The 20225-nt window shown below is 40.9% G+C and overlaps 1 protein-coding gene across 4 annotated transcripts in view; it reads right to left on the reverse strand.

Annotated features, from left to right (window-relative positions):
- Positions 1-20225, reverse strand: part of LOC117823171 (protein argonaute-3) — a 58123-nt gene that overhangs the window by 31287 nt on the left and 6611 nt on the right. The gene's annotated exons all lie outside the window — the stretch shown is intronic.

Raw genomic sequence — 20225 nt, forward strand, 5'->3', positions numbered from 1 at the left:
TCCAAAAGAAAACAACAGTTTTAACATAATGCGCCACAAACACACCCACTACACTCTGAATGAAACCACACTGTCACACTTTTTAGTCATGTGCTTCTATTTTGATCTGAACTACTGAGAAAAGTACAGACATGATGTAGATGAAGGAGGGGAATAAACACTCAACACTCAATGTGAAAAAACCCCAAACAAACACGTTTTTTCTGGGATTTTTGGGCGAGGACGGCAGTCATCACTTTTTGTAATGTTTTTTTTTCTTCATCAGTTTCAGGGTCATGGCTTTTTTAAATTAAATTTACGTCAGGTCCACGGTGATCGCTTTTTACCGTGATTTTTGGCCTCAGGTTTGCGGTCATCTCCTTTAATTTAATGAGGTTTTGCATCAGGTCCAGTAAGGCATATTTAGACACAGTCTGACCTTTATTCTGACCATAGACTGTATAGGATGTAGTATCCTTGACGTCACCCATCTGTTTCTGAAGCGCTGTTTTGAAGCCAATCATCGGCGGGAGCCATATTGGAAATGCTGAAGTCAACCTAACTTCTGTCAAGCTAGTGTGAGGTAAAGAGGCGGGCTTTGAGCCTCCTAGCCAACAGCTACAGTGTTCCCGCCTGTCAATCAAGTCAGCTGTGCCTCTCATAATGGAAGACTCGCAATCTTAATATCTTTGAAACTGCTGCGTTATGGAAAAAGCCACTGAAAAATGAGCTATCCAGACTACACCCGTTTTTTGTACTAGGCTGTAAAAATTTGTATTTCTGCTGTAAAGATCAGCTTTTTGAATTGGTGTGTGTGTGGTTTCCGGTACTTCCGGAGCCAGCCTCAAAGTGCAGTTTTTAACACTTACGCATTTGCTTCAATTCTCGCGGCCGGAGGTTGCCACTTGATTCTGACACAGACAGTCAAGCTAGGTGTGTTTAAGATAAAGTAGCAAAATCATTCAGGACATTTCAAAATGAAGCTGTTCTGAGAGAATAGGTTATGATATGAAAAGACTTGCTTCCTTCTTGTTAATACCAGAAACATTTACTGTCTATTATTTGTAAAATCACAGAATTAAGAAAATGTTTCTAAATCTACTCACTTTCTTCTACTCTGATTAAAAACTAAGCTCTTTAGGAGATGTGAAAATGAGTTGAAGATGACATAAACTCACATTTCACATGAGAGTCACCTTAAATATTGATACTTTACCATAATAGTGTGAGGAGATCATCAGGACTGCATTCTTGCTTTCTGCAATGTCCTACAGAGGATCATTACATGCAGCATTAACTGCACAGTGCTAATCACTGATTACAGCCAAACATCCTTTTGAAAATCAACTTACTATGTTACAAGAACACACACACACTTTCACAAAGGAACCATGAGATGGTTTAGACATGAGTCACTTTGATCCAGAAACAGAGAGTTCTGTTCAGCTTAATGTGTCACACTCATAGCCGTGCTATTTTTGGGTCTGCTTAGGCTTGCCTTCCAAAACACTCCTGACAAAACAAACGGCTCAGCTAGCATGCCAACACAATGTCTGCATTACTCTTATGATGTTAGTGTATCATATTGTTATGCAATCTGAACTGGGTATAGATGAGACTCATGTATTTGCCTGGAAAGTGTTACTTTGTTTATGCCCCCTCTAACACCCGTGACATTCTTTTGTTTCAGTTTTATTCATCTGTTTAATTTCGTCTCCACAGTGTTCTCAGTTTCTACCCGAAGAGAAAAAAACTGCCCAAAATGTGTCATTGATAAATGAAAGTCAGTTGAGAGTGATTCATCTCGGATTTGACTCATAGGCTCACATGAGTGGGTGATGTAGGGGTTGAGGGCCCAGCTGAGGGGAACATTTCTTTTAAAAAAAACGTCCCGACAACAGAACAGCAACCTTCTGTGAGGTAAGTGCACACAACATGAGCAGTGCTGTTTGTTTACAGGCGGGCTCTGGTAGTTTGTAGCTTTCTGCCCTGGCTCTCTTTTCAGCTTCTCCTTTGGGTGGGCTCTGTTAGTGGAGGCTACCGGGGCTGATGAAGGGTGAAGGCCTCATGTTTGAAAAAGCCTGCTGGGATGAAATGAAGAAGAAAAAAAAAAAAGAGAGGAAAGTCTGGAATTCCTGCCACGGCTGTCCCTCTCACACAAAACTATGTGCACACAAACTTTTGTTATGGTAATTCCTTTGGGGCCCTCAGTGGAACAGGAGGTAAGCCCGATTTCACACACAAGAGCAACCAAAGGAGGAAAGACAGATATCCTGGTACTAAATCTTCATTAAGGCAGCAGGAATAAGCTTGTCTGCCACAGATTGAGATCTGTCCTGATTCACTCAGAAATCAATCAAACTTAAAGAGGGTCTCCTGTTACTCAGAGCACTTCCTCCTGCCTTTCTGGTGGTCTGGCTGGAGTTTGAAAGTAGGAGGAGGAGGTTGGTAGGGAGTGGCCGGATTAAGAAGTGGGTAGCATTGGTGTTTTCATCCGCCTCTCAGAGCTGGCATCCCTTCAGCATGAGTCACAGAGCCACCATAGTAAAGCATCCTTGAGTGAGTCCATGCTGCAGCTGGATTCAGAAGACACATGACGGTGTCTCATAGTGAGAAAAAAAAAGGAACTTGAGGCAAACATGTGCCGCAGGTATTCCACCCACACAGGCTCGCAGGTTTTCAGTTTGAAACCCACACACAGGAGTACAGAGGTGTAATTGCACAGACACACAGGTAAAAGCTGTATATCACCATATTTCACTGCCGACACTTTGCACAAACACAAATACACTTCTTGTTCCCCTCTAAGAGATGTATACACCTCCGCAAACTGCTTTAAATAAACACATTTAGATAAATAAACCTGACAGGGCACAATCTCCAAAGGGAAAAAATGTTAAATAATTTAAATCAAATAAAATGAAACAAAATTAAATGAAACTAAATTAAATAGATAAATAAATAAAATACAGCTTCCATACATCAATGATCTCCTGTCATTTTAAGTTCCACTACAATCACTGAGGTCCTCGAATGCCTCCCTTTTAAATGTTCCTCATGTGTCCCTCACAAGCGCCGGCCAGAGAGCTTTCTGTTTTTGTGGACCTCTCAGCCTCTGGACATTAAAACGGTGAGCTCTCTGGATGTTTTTAAGTAAACTCAAGACCTTTTTAATCTAGCTTTTAACTTGGAATAATTTCCTTTTAGCCCTGAACTGCATTTTTATCATTATGAACATTGTTTTAACGTCATTTTTATTAATTTCATTTTATTCTATCTTATTATATTCTATTTTATTTTTATATTTATTTTTCTGGTATTCATCTGATTTTATTGTATTGCTTTTTTTTGCAATGATTTTATTTTATTAATTTTTCTGATACTTCTCAGATTTTATCTAATTATATCTTATTTGATTGATTTGATTCCTTTCCTTTCCACTCTTACCTATTACTGTTGTTTTCTGTCTCTCTGTTCTTTTGTGAAGCACTTTGGGCTGCATGCTTGAACGTATGTAACATGCTGTGTAAATAAATATGAGTTGAGTTGAGAGTCGAGCCTGAAGGCTCAGACTATAAGACAAAATAGGACTTTATTCATCCCACAACAGGGCCATGTACAGTGTTAGAGCAGGGTGGACAGTGAAAACATTACAATAAAGAGAATATAAAAATAGTAATTATTGTTTAGCGAGCTTGTTTGCCATTTCCAATGATGTCGCTATGAATAATGCAGGAATGTTGGGCTCGAAAGAGAAAGTTAAGAAAAGTGTGGGAGCCTGATGTAAGAGTCTACACCTCATCCGCCATCTTGGATTCCCTTCAAAATAGTAATTATTAAATTATTAGAAAGTCAAGTAAAACAGTGTATCCTAAGAAAAACATGTACAGAACTAATTAGTACATTTACAGTATGTTTACAGAAGCCAATAATACAAGTGGGAAATATGCACGGACTAGTAACATAGGTAAAGACCAAGCAGCAACCTCCGGCCACGAGAATTGAAGCCAATGTGGAAGTGTTAAAAACTGCAGTTCCTCGAGTGTCCACTTGAGGCTGGCTCCGGAAGTACCGGAAACCACATACACACCAATTCAAAAGAGTCGACCTTTACAGCCGAAATAAACATGTTTACAGCCTAGTACAAAAGACGAGTGTATTCTGGATAGCTCATTTCTCTATCGGCACACACTGTACGGGAGGTGAAATTTTTTCATAACGCAGCAGTTTTGAAGATACGAAGATTACGAGTTTTCCATAATGAGAAGCACAGCTGATTTGATTGACAGGCGGGAACACTGTAGCTGTTGGCTAGGAGGCTCAAAGCCCGCCTCTTTACCTCACACTAGCTCCACATAAGTTAGGTTGACTTCCGCATTTCCAATATGGCTCCCACCGATGAAAACAGCACTTCAGAAACAGATGGGTGACATCACGGATACTACATCCATTATGTGTACTGTCTATGGTAAAGACATACATGTACAAGACGTAGATATACAGAACTAATAAGCTGTGTAAAGCCAGGAGTGACATGCAGTGTTTAAACCCTCCACCACAGCAGTCAGTGATGACTTTTGACTGATGGGAATCCACCAAGATGCAAACAAGCATCAAAACAAACAAGTTATTTAGATCTAATCAAAACCACTGGCCTGATATTTGGTGGGTCGGTCTCTGCATTCTTTGGCGGTCTGTGACGATAAATGGCCTCTGGGTGGTTCTGTTCTGTCACTTCCAGAAAAGCTTTCAGACATTTATAATGTTGGTATGTATACGTTTCTTCGCCAGGCAGTGCCCATGTGGGTAACAGTTACATTTAAGTAATTGGGTAAAGTTGATTTAATTGTGCTTTGGTTACTCATGAGGTCCGGTCCTCTCGTAGGAAAAAGCAAAAGGAGTTAAAGGGAAGTTTGGAGTTTCTTGTTGTTGATACAGCAGCAAATAAAGCAACCGTTTCGGCCTTATTGGTGTTGATTACAGCTTTCTCTGAACACAGCCTGGATCTCACATTTCACACATGGTAGGTAACATGCTGTGATTTTGGAAATCAACAACCAGGCCTGTCACACACACACACACACACACGCACAAACACACACATGTTTTGCAGCTTTTGAGGGGCTCCGAAAAAGTCGACCTGTTCCTGATCATTCAGCAACACATCAGATTCCTCTCCCTCCTATCTGCCTTTCTTGGAAACCGTTCGGCTCTGTTCCCTCCACAAACAGACAAAACAAACGTGCTTGTCCGCAGGCAGGAGGGTCAGACGGGGAAGCTTTAACCAACGGGCTGGGAACAGAGATAAATACCTCAGTCTGTAGTCTTATCTACAGACTGAAGTAGCGATTCAACAGTGATACAAAAGACAGCCTTTTGTAATTACTGAAAACTGAATGTTCAAGTGATACAAGCAGAGTTATGGTTATGTAATGACTAAGACCTTGAATGTCAAAAAGCCCATTCTGTGAATTGTCGGGTGCGTGGGAAGTCGGACAACCTGGAACACACAAAGATGCTTCCACAAGTTTACGGGAAAACACAAATTCATGAAGACTAGATGCTGAATACTATTCAAGAACATGTCAGGGAATCAATAACCTACGCTTTTTGTAGGTGGCGAGCGATAGCTGTCTACAACAAAGAGTGAAACTAAACCACGAGTCTACAAAGACACATCAAAGGCTTATTTACTCTGTGCAGCGAGTGGAAGGGTTCAAGGAAACCTCCCTTCGCTGCAGTGAATGTGTGTGTCGCCCACTTTCAGATAATTACAGGAAGGACATGTTCTAACAAACAGAAGAAAGTAGATGTAATCCTCCCCCTGTCTATCAGTATGATTCTCATTTACTGAGCTTGTGCATTCAGAGAAAATACAGCAGAGGAAAAACGAAACCTGAAAGTCTGACGGAGTCTATCAGAGAAAATGTGATCACTCTGAGTCATCCTGGGGACAGAAGTTGACTCTCATGCCTTGGATGTATGCTCAAGAGAGGAGCTGGAGCATCCTTATTATCCTTTCTGTGCAACAAGTAGAGCTGGGCGATATTGAAAAATGAAGTTATCACGATAACATTTTTCACATCAGTTGATATTGATAATTTTCACAACAAATATCAAATCATTCTTTCATAATATTTTAAAGCTGGGGTTGGTAATCAGATTTAGATACACTTTTTGTTATACTGGTTAAAATGATCTTTATGTCCTGATGGCAATCAATACATGATGTGTTCCTAAAAAAAGAGTGAAAAAAAACTGCTATCTACAGCCGGAGTAAACCTGGGAAAACACCAACCAATCACCGTTTTTTGGCTCCCCAAATTTTAAACCAGCTGTAGTGATGACGAGCCGATTCGTGAACACGTTGATCTTTAATAACCGGTCACTGTCGGCCGTGATCACGCCAACCAACAAAGCAACAATCAATGTTTGAATGAATGAAAAACTTCTCCTCTCCTCTCTCCCACTCTACACCTCTCCTGATGCCTTCACTGGCCGTCAACACTGTAGGAATTAAGAACATCTACACTGAACACGTTTAACAAACAGTAGTCTAGTACAGGGGTTCTCAAACTTTTTTGGCATGTTTAAAGTTTACCCCTTTTCAAAACAATTTCAGCGAAGTACCCCCTTGTACCGTCGATAAAAATTACAGGAAATAATATGGGAAAATAACATGAATAAAATGTATGCATGTGGTCTTAATAACATCATAATAACATTGAAATGAAAGATGACAAATTCTATACTTTTGTAGTGCAATACTTTCAGAAATAATTAAAGATTGAGGCAGCTAGTATACCTTTGACAGCCCAAGGAGCACACTGATTTATTTCTGACAAACAACAGTACCAAATTGAGTACATTGGTCACGTACCCCTTGCAGAACTCCCACGTACCCCTAGGGCTATGCGTACCCCCATTTGAGAATCACTGGTCTAGTAAATCGCCAAAATATCTTAATCAATGGAATTTAGTGGCCTTTTATGTGGAGCATGTTTTCACTCTGCTATGTGCTGGTAGGTTTTGCGTTTTTTTCCAGTGTGCCTGTGTGTTTATATGTCTTTAAGCCTGCCTACCTCTTACCCTGCGACATGATTGGCTGTTCCATGACGACTTCTTCTTCTGTTTGATGCTGGATGGGAACCATAGACTGTATAAAATATGGACGTAGTATCCGTGACGTCACCCATCTGTTTCTGAAGAGCTGTTTTGAGGCAAATCGTCGGCGGGAGCCATATTGCTTCTGTCGAGCCAGTGTGACGTAAAGAGGCGGAGTTTGAGCCTCTGAGCCAACAGCTACAGTGTTCCTGCAGTCAGCTGTGCCTCTCATTGGAAGACTCGTAATGTCAATATCTTCTAAATTGTCGCGTGAGAAAAAAATACACCCCCCTCACAGTGAGAGCACGTGGAGAAATGAGCTTTCGGTACCTGAAACCACATACACACCAGTTCAAAAAAGACAATCTTTACAGCAGAAACAAACATGTTTACAGCCTGGTACAAAAGACAAGTGTAGTCTGGATAGCTCATTTCTCTATCGGCACACACTGTACAGGAGGTTCATTTTTTTCTGGAACACTGTAGCTGTCGGCTAGGAGTCTCAAAGCCCGCCTCTTTACGTTACAATCGCTTGACAGCAGCAATATGGCTGCCACCAACGATTGGCCTCAAAACAGCGCTTCAGAAACAGATGGGTGATGTCACGGATACTACGTCCATATTTCATACAGTATGTGGTTTGGCTGTAGTTTAATTGAGATACTGAAAATATGTTTGAGATTATGTCCCCCCATTATTATAAATCAAATATTTATATTGAATTACATTTACAGACACAAAATTAACAGCTGCAGATGTTTCTGCAAATGAATCTAACGCCTAACGCACTGCAAGGTCTTTACATTCAGGAGGGAATTATCACTAGATATAAATTCTACATATAAATGTGAAGGTAACAGTTATTTATGATCTTCTTTTAATTCCTTGAACTACACTTTCTTTGCTTACAAATTATACACTTCTCAAGTTGAGCAAATATTCATAGTGTCATAAAAAAATATGAGTTCTAATGTTTCCAAACCAACATGACCTTAAGGAATAATATGGTAGCTTCAACATACCCTGCAGGCTTTAAAGATGCTTCTTGAATGTTGAGGAAACAGCAGCTGCATTCAGCTCAATTTTAAACAGTTTTTCAAAAGAAACACGTCTTGATGATAGAAAGGCATCATGAAAAACATCCACAGAAAACTTCTCGAGATATTCCTTCGAGTCCTGCAACATATTTCACTTCTCTGTTTTCCAACAGCATGCCCAGTCGGCTCTGAACGCTCATATTTTTGCCAAATTTTTGGCTGAGCACACAGCATCAGTTTGCTGTTTGTGCACTGAGCTGATTTTGTGAGTCGCTGGTGCCTCTTGCTGGCAGCGTCTCTTTAAGACATATTTTACCACTTTCTGTTGGCAGATCAGTTTTACACAAGTCAACTGGATATGTGAAGAGCTGCTGGTGAATCTGTCATTCAATCAAATGTCAATCTTCAAACACAGAGAGGACACACAGATATGTTATGTAATAATCTGGGCTGGAAACTCCCATTAGTGTCATTGTAACCCCGTCTTAATGGCAGCTTGTGAGTGTTTATTGCAAGCTTTTTTTTTATGACCATGCTCATTTTAGTTCACATGCAGTTCTACTAATATTGAGCACATAAAACTTATTTTGCAAAACATTTAAAACCCATCAATATGTTCAATTCTATGTGTTTTATATGTCCAAATTTTATAAAAACATTCAAATATATACATTATTGACTGTGAGTAGAGCTGGGCGATAAATGCAATATAATTCAAATCCAATTATGCAAATTATCTCAACCTTAGAAAAAAAAATCTACAAACTAAAACTTATCAAAAACCTCTTCTTACACAAAATACCTGCCTCCTGTTAGCACCATCAAAGATGAAGGATTCAAGAAGCTTATCAGAGAACTAAATCCAGACACAAGGCAACAAACTGACAAGTATCTTCAACTTTCACACAGGACCAAAAATCAGCCTTAAAATTTAAATGAAATAATTATTTGATTTTTATCATGATAATTATCGATATCAACTGATATGAAAAATGTTATTGTGGTAACATATTTTTTAATAGCTCTAATTGTAAGTCTGTTAAAGATGCTCTATTTGCTACACATTTGCTTTACACCGTGTTCCAAATTATTATGCAAGTTGCATTTTTGTGAATATTTTAAAAACTATGTTAACAGTCATTTTCAAATTTGTTAGGAAGTCAGATAGTGAATACATGTCTTCAACTGTGTGGTTAAAATGATGCTTGTCGGCTGTATTTAAAAAAAAAAATGCAGAATCTGCAGAAGTGAGCGTGCCAAATTATTATGCAAGTTGGTGATTAGAGCATATAACTTGTGAAAATTAAAAACTAGGCACCATTTTTAATGTTCTATTGATTGAAAATAATAATATTTACTACAACTGTGTTTTAACTTCAACAAAAACAACAGTTTTCTTTAGATTTGTATACAAAATAAAACTGTTAAAGTCTTTAAAACATTTCAAGTCTAAACTGTTTCTCAAATGTCCAATATAACCTTTGTTATATTGGACATTTGAGAAATACAGTTTGAATACAGTTGTAGTAAATACTATTATTTTCAATCAATAGCACGTTTATTTTCAATCAGCATGTTTATTTTCAATTATTTTCAATCAATAGCACGTTAATAAAGTTATATGCTCTTATCACCAACTTTAAAAATACAGCCAACATACTTTGAAAAGCATCATTTTAACCACACAGTTGAAGAAATATATTCACTATCTGACTTCTTGACAAATTTGAAAATGACTGTTGACAGTTTTTAAAGGTGACATATCATGCAAAATCGACTTTTTAATGGTTCTCTACCTGAAATATGTGTCCCTGGCATGTCTACAAACCCCCCGAGAATGAAAAAACATCCATTCTGCCCCTGTTCTGATTTCTCCACCTTTCTGTAAATGTGTGTGAAACGAGCCGTTTCAGACTTCCGTGTTTTTGTTACGTCACAACAATATCCGGTCTGTCACGGAGTCAGAGCTCGGAGCTTGTTCAGCCCATAGACTGTATAAAATACAACTCAAATCATCCTCTGTTTTTCATTCCCTGCACAAATGTGTGCTAACAAGGAGCTCAGGAGGGAGGCATGCTAGTTGTAGGCTGTCTTAATAATCACAAAGGTCGGTTTTAATCCCCATGTCTGCAGATTTGAAGATCTAGAGGATGATTTTTATTTTTCATGGAAAAGCGCTAGTGCTAGTTAGCATAACCACAGAGCTACATGTTTGTAGCTGTAGCTGTGTACCAAGACACACGTCGACATACTAACAAATAAAACAACAAGAAACACTAAATCTGGGACCAATCCTTCAGAAAGGTCCCGCTGCCTTTCTGGCAGAGGTCGGTTTTACTCCACACGTCTGCAGATTTGAAGATCTAGTGGATGATTTTTATTTATCATGGATAAGTGCTAGCGCTAGTTAGCATAGCCACATAGCTACATGTTGGTAGCTGTGTACCAAGACACACGTCAACATACTGACAAATAAAACAACAAGAAACACTAAATCTGTGACCAATCCTTCAGAAAGGTCCTGCTGCAGGCGCCTCTCCGTCAGGATCAGATTCTGGATCAGATTCAGAGGGTTGAAGTAACACGATCTCTGAGCAGCCGTGTCTATTCAGCCAACATGTAAACATTAGATCAACGTGCTGGAGAGCCGAGGCCACATCCACTTCTTGAGGGGGCGTGGTCAGAGAGAAAACAGAGTGTTCTGAACAGGGCTGAAGAAGAGGGTTTTTCAGGCATGCCAAAATCTGATTTCAAAATGTTTTTTTGAGCATAAAGTTTAAAAGACATGTTTTGGGGACCTCTTAGACCAATATATTTTGATGAAAAAAGTGTGATATGTCACAAAAATGCAACTTGCATAATAAGTTGGAACATGGTGTAATTCAATGGAGTTGTGCATAAAAATAGTTGATAGGAATCATGTTGTAGCATTAGGCAGTATTAGACCAGGAAATTACCCTCTCCAGTGCAGTCTGTATGCACCTCTAACATTGTTGTTGATAAAGTTAATATCAAAAGTCCTGTCTTTTCTTGATTTGGTTGGTCAGTGAAGGCGAAGTGGCATTCTTGTTTTTGATGTTCAAATAGTTGAAGCTGTTTTTGCGCTTAGCAGACTGAGTGCAGAAAACACTGTAATGCTTTGGGTTTGTATCGAAACAGAACACTGAGAAAAAAAATCAGTGGGAATCCATTAATAAAGCAGCACGTTACATCAAAAAGTTACTTTGTTACTAAGTGTATTCACAAAGAAATGTTTGTGGAGCAAGCACAAACATTTTATCAATTTAATTCATTGTAAAAACAAAACTGATTGACTCAAATGAGCAATGAAGAAGCCACTGCTACATAGCATAAATGTTTTATATAGAACAAATGAATGAATATCATCCAGCACACCAACAACTGTGATGCCTTTCTCCATCTATGAATATCTGAAAGGAATTTCTCAGCACACGTGAACTCATTCCCCTGTGCTGCTCTCTAACACAGCACGGTCACACTGCACACAGTGGGCCGAGAGCCAGACTGACTGGATAGTGAGACGAAGCCTTGACATACAGTCTCCACTGCTAACCTCCTCAGCCACATCTCCCCCCCCTCCTGCTCCACCTTCCAAGTACACAAACGTACACACTGCTAACAAGTGGTCATGCATACACAGGCCCACACACCAGCACACGCACACACACACAATACAGCTGTTGTGTTTCTAATCCAGAGAGGCCTGAGCTGTGGGAACGGGGCGAGTGCCCAGCGGCAAGGCACAATGGCGTCAGTCACAGCGGGCAGAGTGTAGAAACACACTCACACACACACAGACGGACTTACAGGGAATGACTGGTAGTCGGCGAATAGGGGATTGACACACATCACACTCATTCAGGCTCCACCTTCACGATCCTCATCTCAACCTTCAGGGCATCGCACATGGAGCTCATGGGATTCAACGCTCCTCTCTGCCAAAGATAAACACCAGCAGGCAGACGCATACTGACAGGCTGATGAGAGCCTGGTCAGTCACAACAACATGCAGAAATGTTCAATTCCTCCCCTCAGGACGAACCTGAGGCAGTGACAGAGTGTAGGATGACAGCGAGACAGAGTTCATGACAGAGGAATATTTTCAGTAGCAGCAGAGGAGCAGGGGGAGGGTGTGTGCGTGTGTGTGTGTGTGTGTGTGTGTGTGTGTGTGTGTGTGTGTATGATCAGCTGCGGTGTAAAGCTACTTTTGACTTAGTGGTATTATGGAAGGCCTGACAGGTAAGTGATGGATGGATAAACACACATATAAATCCACACACACATATAAATCCACACACACACACACAAAGTAGTGACTCTGTTGAACTGGCTTGGAGATTCTACTTAAGCAGGTTAAATGGAGCCTTCTGTCCTCGCGGTGTTGCCGATGGAACAGTGGACAGAGGCCAGGGGGGTTGTTGACTTTCACTGTTGACTTGGGCAGGATGACTGTCACTCTGAGAGTTTACATGCACACTAATAAATCAATTTGAATCAAAACAAGGTAATACACTTAATTTACTGCAGCATGTGTCCGTCTTCACCGCCCTGAAGAGACATCTAATGCCTACCTTACACAAAAAGACACTGACAAACTTCCCCAATCCCAAGGCATCCACTCACATCTAAACATTTTAGACTTACACAAGATTTAGCAAAGACGGGGTATTATGCAGTGTCACTACTTACTGGGGCTTTGTTTGTGCAAAATCCGATTAGTACGATATGAATTAAAATTGCAATATCAAAATATCAGGACCTCATCCTACACCTCTTTTCGACCAACGCGAACCGGGTTGCATTTCAGCGCAGCACTCGTTGTTTTTCCACCCGCTCAGGCCCGTGGAAGAGGCACGTCATGACGTCAGATTTACGTGATCGCTTTTCCCAGCAGCACTAGCGTGAACTTTCCCTCACAACAGCTATTCTCCTCCGCCGACCACTGCTTTGCCTTCGAATCCATTAGTCTTTTTTATTTTTTCACTGCAGGACAACGGTGGAAACTAGGGATGCACCGAAATGAAAATTCTTGGACGAAATCGTAAACCAAAAATGAGGAAACCAAGACCGTAAACTGAAAACCGCAAGAAATTATTATGCCAATTATTAGTTGGGAGACAGAGGACAGTGTAGTTGCGGCTAGTTTGTATAGCAGTTTGAACACACTGGGTTAAAAGAGCTCAAAGTTATAGACAGAATTGCAAAAGTGTTACAACTGTCCCCGGTCTCCCCTACTATTGCATTTATGGCTATTTTGAAGCCAATCGGCAGCGGCAGCCATATTGCTTCTGTATGAGCCATTTTTACCTATGTTGTTTTTGTTTTTTGTTTTGTTACTCACACAATCACCACAAGGGGCACTTCAGGTAAACGGGCAGGTAAATACTACAAAAGGGGCACAGGTGAAGTAGTGATCTTGGGAACGGGAAGAGCACACGGTTTTTTACTGGTCGTCTTATACCACACATTTGTTTTCATCCCGCCTATCACCAGCAAAGTAAGTTGTTTTACCTGTTTATGTTTTGGAACAATAAACGGCAAGAAATAACGCAACAATAACCTCAGATTGGACAATGGATTCTTTTAGAAGCGCGTCAAAAACACCTCACTCCCGCACCCAGACAGTGACTAAAATCAGGTCAGGATAGTCACTACAGCTTCTGTCGAGCCAGTGTGACATAAAGAGGCGGGCTTTGAGCCTCCTAGCATACAACTGCAGTGTTCCCACAGGCAGCTGTGCCTCTCATTGGAAGACTCGTAATCTCAATATCTTCGAAATTGCGGCGTTAGGAAAAAATTCACCCCCCTCACAGTGAGAGGACATCGAGAAATTAGCTATTCAGACTACACTCGTCTTTTGTACCAGGCTGTAAACATGTTTATTTCTGCTGCAAAGATCGTATTTTTCCCATTCATGTGTATGTGACTTCCGGAGCCTGCCTCAAGCGGATCCTCGATGAACTGCAGTTTTTAACACTTCTGCATTGGACTCATATTTTTAGACCGGAGGTTGCCGCTTGGTGCTGACAGACTCTAAGAGTGTACTTTTCATTGTTTTCACTCCGTGGTCCATCTCAACCTCTTTGCTTAGAAGACGCTTTAGTGCTGCATTAAAGGAATAACGGATGCAGACATGTTGGTCCTTATCCAGACAAGCAGGTACTGACCGCAGTTTTTACTTGTGTCATCACAACATTCTGTTTCAGTGTGTTGTTTCGGTGAATGCTGCTGCTCGAGTCCTAACAAGGACCAAAAAAGTAGACCACATCACTCCAGTTCTTAGATCTCTACACTGGCTTCCTGTCTGTCAGAGAATAGACTTTAAAATCCTGCTGATGGTTTATAAAGCACTGAATGGTTTAGGCCCAAAATACATTGCTGATCTGCTACTACTTTATGAACCACCTTGACCTCTGAGGTCATCAGGTACTGGTCTGCTTTCAGTCCCTAGAGTCAGAACGAAACATGGTGAAGCAGTGTTTAGTCATTATGCACCACAGATCTGGAACACACTACCGTGAAAGCTGTAGGTCCGCTCCAACTCTCACCTCTTTTAAATCCAAGATTAAGACTTTTTTATTTGCCACTGCTTTCCTATCTTAGCTCATTTTAACCCACTTTAAATTAAAATTTTAATTTAATTTTTTAATATATTTCTAATTTTCCTTTTCTTTTCTGTTTAATTATATTTGTCATTTTAATTGTGTTCTTTTATGACTGCCTGAATGTCTCCAATGCTTTTAATGTTATAATGTAAAGCACACTGAGTTGCCCTCGTGTATGAAATGCGCTATACAAATAAAGCTGCCTTGCCTTGCCTTGCCTTGCCTTGCCTTGCCTTGCCTTGCCTTGCCTTGCCTTGCCTTGCCTTGCCTTGCCTTGCCTTGCCTTGCCTTGCCTTGCCTTGCCTTGATAAAAGACTATTGACCGAAAACAAAAAACGCACTTTTGAGCCATTTTCAGCCGAAAATTTTCAGTGGCCGAATTTTTCGGTGCATCCCTAGTGGAAACACGTTAGGTTTGTGTTTTGGATCACGGCAACCCCGCAACCCCGTCCCCCGTCCCCCGGCCCTCGCCCCCCAGCCCTCGCCCATGATGTAAGCAGTTTGTGGTGCTAGACCAGCAAAGAGATAACCTGCAGAAACCACTCAACTCAATGCTAGGCCTCAGTCAAGAGAGGTGACTTGTGGGAGGGAAGAATGAGAGCGATGCCACTGGCTTGAAGAAGGTGCAGGGGAGGGTACCTGTAAAGTTGAGCCAGATGCGATAACCCAACCGTATTTTTGCATAATAAGTGATAAAATGTGATTATTTTTAAAGGAACAAAACTTTCACATTAAGAGGGTTCTTGAATAAATATGTGTTTTAGAAATATTCCGTCTGCATTTTTTTTATGTTTGCATTACAATATTTATGTTAATTGAAGAGTGGGTTCTTCATTATATTTACCACATGGCAAAGCGCTACTCTTTGTGTATTTTGTTAAAAAGGGATTAACATAAGCCTGTATCACTAGCAAAAAACAACTGTGGTGTGAAACCTGATTAAAAAAATATTTTTTTTTCAGATTTTTGAGGATGTTTGTCAACTAAATCCCTTTTTTTGCATCGAGCCAAGACTAAAAAAATGTGAACATATTATCAAAAGGACCGATGTATGTCAGCTCATACTAAGTTTTAAACCACCGTCACTAAGCAGTATCTGCTGCTTACACCCTGACACATAAAAACATGCTATTGATTAAAATGCATAAAACTCTGTCATCAGCATAACACGTTTTTTTGGGGGGGGTTTTCCAGCACAGACTCTATCCATGTGTCTTGGTTTGGTCCTCTTTCCTTGTAGCATGTAGTTTCACTGGGACTCTCTCATTTAAATACTTCAGCTAATCCGTCACTTCTTCTCTGACGCATAAACCACAAAAGGGTTAACAATCTAAAAACGGACTGAACTTTAACATTTGTTGTACAGAGTTTGTCTCCTCCTGGCTTTAAACGTCAGAGGAGGATGGGACCCGTTTCTTGTCTGACTAGAAATTAGATATTGACATAATATAAATGATGTGCTCATTGGACGCACTTCTTTTTTGGCACAGAGGCTGCTACTCACTCACTCACTCACTGGCCTCTAAAAATGTTTCCATCTGGTTTCTGTTTGTCCCTGTTAAAAGTTTGACCCCAAAAATATAGCAGTGGAAACAGGGCGACGTTCTTTATTTCAATGATTGGAGGACAATTAAAGCCAATTCAGGCATTTATGTAGACAAATACAATTATTTTATATGAGAGAATTTCACTGATTGTCCCTTTAAATGTAAGACACTATCGATTTTATGGAAACAGCCGTTGTTTTGAAAATAGAAGGAATAAAGAAGAGAATTGCGATCTTTCTCTACCACTGTTAAACACAGACTTCTCTGTCCTGTAGTGAGCCCCCCAACAAAACACAGAAACTGCTCCTTCCCATTCCCTCACTTCCTGTCCATAACCTCCCCCCCTAAAATGAGCCCCTTGCAGTTCCCCCCCAAAAAACAGATCTCTGGTAGGAAAAGGCAGGACCAGGAAGAGGAGGTGGAGGAAAAGACATGTGGTCTGGCTGCTCTGGCTTCTAATCTCTGTGACACATCACAACCTCCAGTCTTCCTCCCTCTCCTCTTCCTCCTCCTCCTCCCACTCCTCCTCATACTCCTCTATTTACCCCCTTTCCCAAACCACACACACAAACTCCATCCCTCAACTTTTCCCTCTGTCTAAGCAGCCCACTTGCAGGAGTTTCTCAGTCAGTCCCACGCCATGACAGCAGCATGTGTCAGCCAGAGAAGCAGCCTCTCAGTCTAGTTCATCAACATGCAAACACACAGCAGCGCTCCACACAGGGCCACAGGAGTTTAGGCTAAAATGAAGCTACGCTGAAATCTCTATTTTATACTTTTTAAGGAAACATGTAGCCAGATGCTGAAAAAAAAGTTTAAACTCTGGCATCATCAGCAGAGACTGTATAAATAATGGACGTAGTAGCCTTGACGTCACCCATCTGTTTCTGAAGCGCTGTTTTGAAGCCAATCATCGGTGGGAGCCATATTGGAAATGCTGAAGTCAACCCAACTGCTGTTGAGCTAGTGTGAGGTAAAGAGGCGGGCTTTGAGCCTCCTCGCCAAGAGCTCCAGTGCCCCCGTCATTATACAAAAACTCTTAATCTTAATATCTTCGAAATTACCACGTAAAGAAAAAATTCACACCCCGTACAGTGTGTGCCAATCGAGAAATGAGCTCTCCAGACTACACTTGTTTTTTGCACCAGGCTGTAAACATGTTTAGTTCTTCTGTAAATATCAGCTTTTTTGAATGGATGTGTATGTGGTTTCCGTTTCTTCCAGAGCCAGCCTCAAGCGGACACTCGATGAACTGCAGTTTATAACCCTTCCACATTGGCTTCAATTCTCACGGCCGGAGGTTGCCAAAATTTTGGACACACCTATGAAATAATATGGTTTGGCCATAATATGGATTACAACAGTAGTCAAATAGAGCTATCCATTGTGTACTAACCCTACCTCTGAAAAACACAACTGATGGTTTCAAACACATTAAGAAGGCAAGTCTTTCTGGGGCGCTTGTGGCCTAGCGGTCTAAGCGCCCCACATACAGAGGCTACAGTCCTCATCGCAGGGGTTGCCGGTTCGATTCCCGGCCGGTCAACCTTTTCCTGCATGTCTTCCCCCACTCTCTACTCCCCACATTTCCTGTCTCTCTTCAGCTGTCGTATGAAATAAAGGCAAAAAGGCCCAAAAAATATAACTTAAAAAAAAAAAAAAAAAAAGAAGGCAAGTCATTCTACAAATGAACTCTTGTCAAGGCTCATGTTAATTAGAAACTATTCCAGGAGACCACATCATGAAGCAGACTGAGAGAATACCAAGAGTGTGCAAAGCTGTCATGAAGGAAAAAGGGGGCTACTTTACAGAATCTAAAATATATTCTGGTTTGTTTAACACTTTTTTGTGAATTAAACAATTCCATATATGTTCTTTCATAGTTTTAATGTCTTCAGTATTAATCTACAGTGTTTCAAATAATTAGAATAAATACAAACCCTTGAATGAGAAGGTGTTTCCAAACTTTTGACTGGTAGTGTGTCAGATTTTTCAGAAGTACGTCTGACTTAACAACAAATAAATGAGTGTGGCAAAAGAATACAACATTTTACTTTACCTAACCAAGAAAGCATGGAAACAGGAAATAGTAATAATAGTAATAGAAAATAATTAAATATTAACCCAAATACCTCATCTTCTATTTCAGCTTAAATCATGAATGAGTGCTTCCTATAACATCTGCATTGTTGGTTCTTTGGATGATAGAATATCCCTGTCAGCTTTGGACAGACCTTAATTAAACATAAAAAGCATTAAAGCTTATCATCCCATGACACAAGCATGAATTAGATCAAATTATAGGAGGGGTTATTAGGTAGGTTTCTGAATTTCCTCCGTCAAACAAAGGCCAAGGGTAATTCTCACTGTGATACAAAGCCTGAGGAGTAACGGCAAACTGCATTCTCCATAGAAACCAACAACAATATGCACATGGTTAGCCTTATGGGTGGCTGGGGTTGCGATGGGGGGTTGTCTATTGTCACTGAGCTGCTTGAATGAACCGGGCGTTATAGGGAGAGACTGCAAATCAAGTCCTTAAGCCCTCCCTCAAAGCAGACCCCACTGTCAGTGCAAAACCCACAGAGAACCAGCCTACGAGGAGAGTGACAGGAGAGGCTGAGTTTCCCACTGAGGCTCAGAGAGGGAAACAGAAGCCGTAACCAAGGAAGGGGAAGAGGGGGGAGTGGTGGCGACCGTCTGTGAATCAAAAAAAAGAGCGGGAAAAAAGCAGGAGTGTGAGAAACAAGGGTGGGAAGAAATGGGGAGAAAGACTGGCCGGGAGAATAAGACATCAATGTCACAAACAACAGAAAGTCAGCTAATGTGCTTATGTCCTTAAAGCCCACTCAGTGGAGTAGAACTTGCTCTCTTATGTGTTGTGTACAAATGTGAGTCATCTCCAGCCAACTCAAACCCCACCTGCTCACTAAGTGTGGTGACAGGTGGAGGGTTGGGAAGCCCCCACACCATCTCATTGTCTTCCAGTAAGCAACATTTCTCAATATGCGAGCTATGACTGGAACAACTATGACTTCCACCAGAGAGGGGTTTACTGAGGAAGAGAGAGGGGGCTCTTTACAAGTGGTGATCACTTGATTACTCAGCGTAGAATATGGACTACTTAAAAAAGTGGTTTCCCAACTGATTTTGAAGTCTGGCTGAATTTCAGTCCCAATCGCACATTGTTTGCCCTGCAGTGTACACGGGGCACATGAGCCGATCATAACCTGATCAGCTGCTCATGACTGGTCAAATGAATTTCTGGCATGTTAGAAATTTTGGTCGGCCGACTGCACACTCTCGCATGGTGAAAGCAGACTCATGAGCCGGTTCCCCAACTTCAGGGCTCTTTTTTTAAATCTGACTGAACCTGCACAAAACGGCATACAGCATCTGAAAGAACCATGGACAACTGATCAGCCATAACATTATGACTTCCTATGCAATCTGATGCAATCCAGTACAGCAGCTCTCACACAAAGGAAACTTTTGAAAAGCTTCTATTTTCCAAGACTTTGTCACATGTCAAAAAGTTGATGTTGAAGTCATATTCCCTTGGTTCAGCTTCTGTGTGAGGTACTTTTCAAAGCAAACTTTATTGACAACTGTTAAGGCTCCAAATACATTGTGACTGTGTGTATAAATAATAGACTTAGGATCCGTGACGTCACCCATCTGTTTCTGAAGCGCTGTTTTGAAGCCAATCATTGGTGGGAGTCATATTGAAAATGAGGTACTCAACCTAACTGCTGTCAAGCTAGTGTGAGGTAAAGAGGCAGGCTTTGAGCCTCCTAGCCAACAGCTACAGTGTTCCTGCCTGTCAGTCAAGTCAGCTGTGCCTCTCTTATTGGAAAAGTCTTAATCTTAATATCTTCAAATTGCTGCGTTATGAAAAAATTCACCTGTCCTGATTTAGAAAAGAGCTCTCC

Source organism: Notolabrus celidotus, chromosome 12 (genome assembly GCF_009762535.1).
Source record: "Notolabrus celidotus isolate fNotCel1 chromosome 12, fNotCel1.pri, whole genome shotgun sequence".
NCBI classification, from domain to species: Eukaryota; Metazoa; Chordata; class Actinopteri; order Labriformes; family Labridae; genus Notolabrus; species Notolabrus celidotus.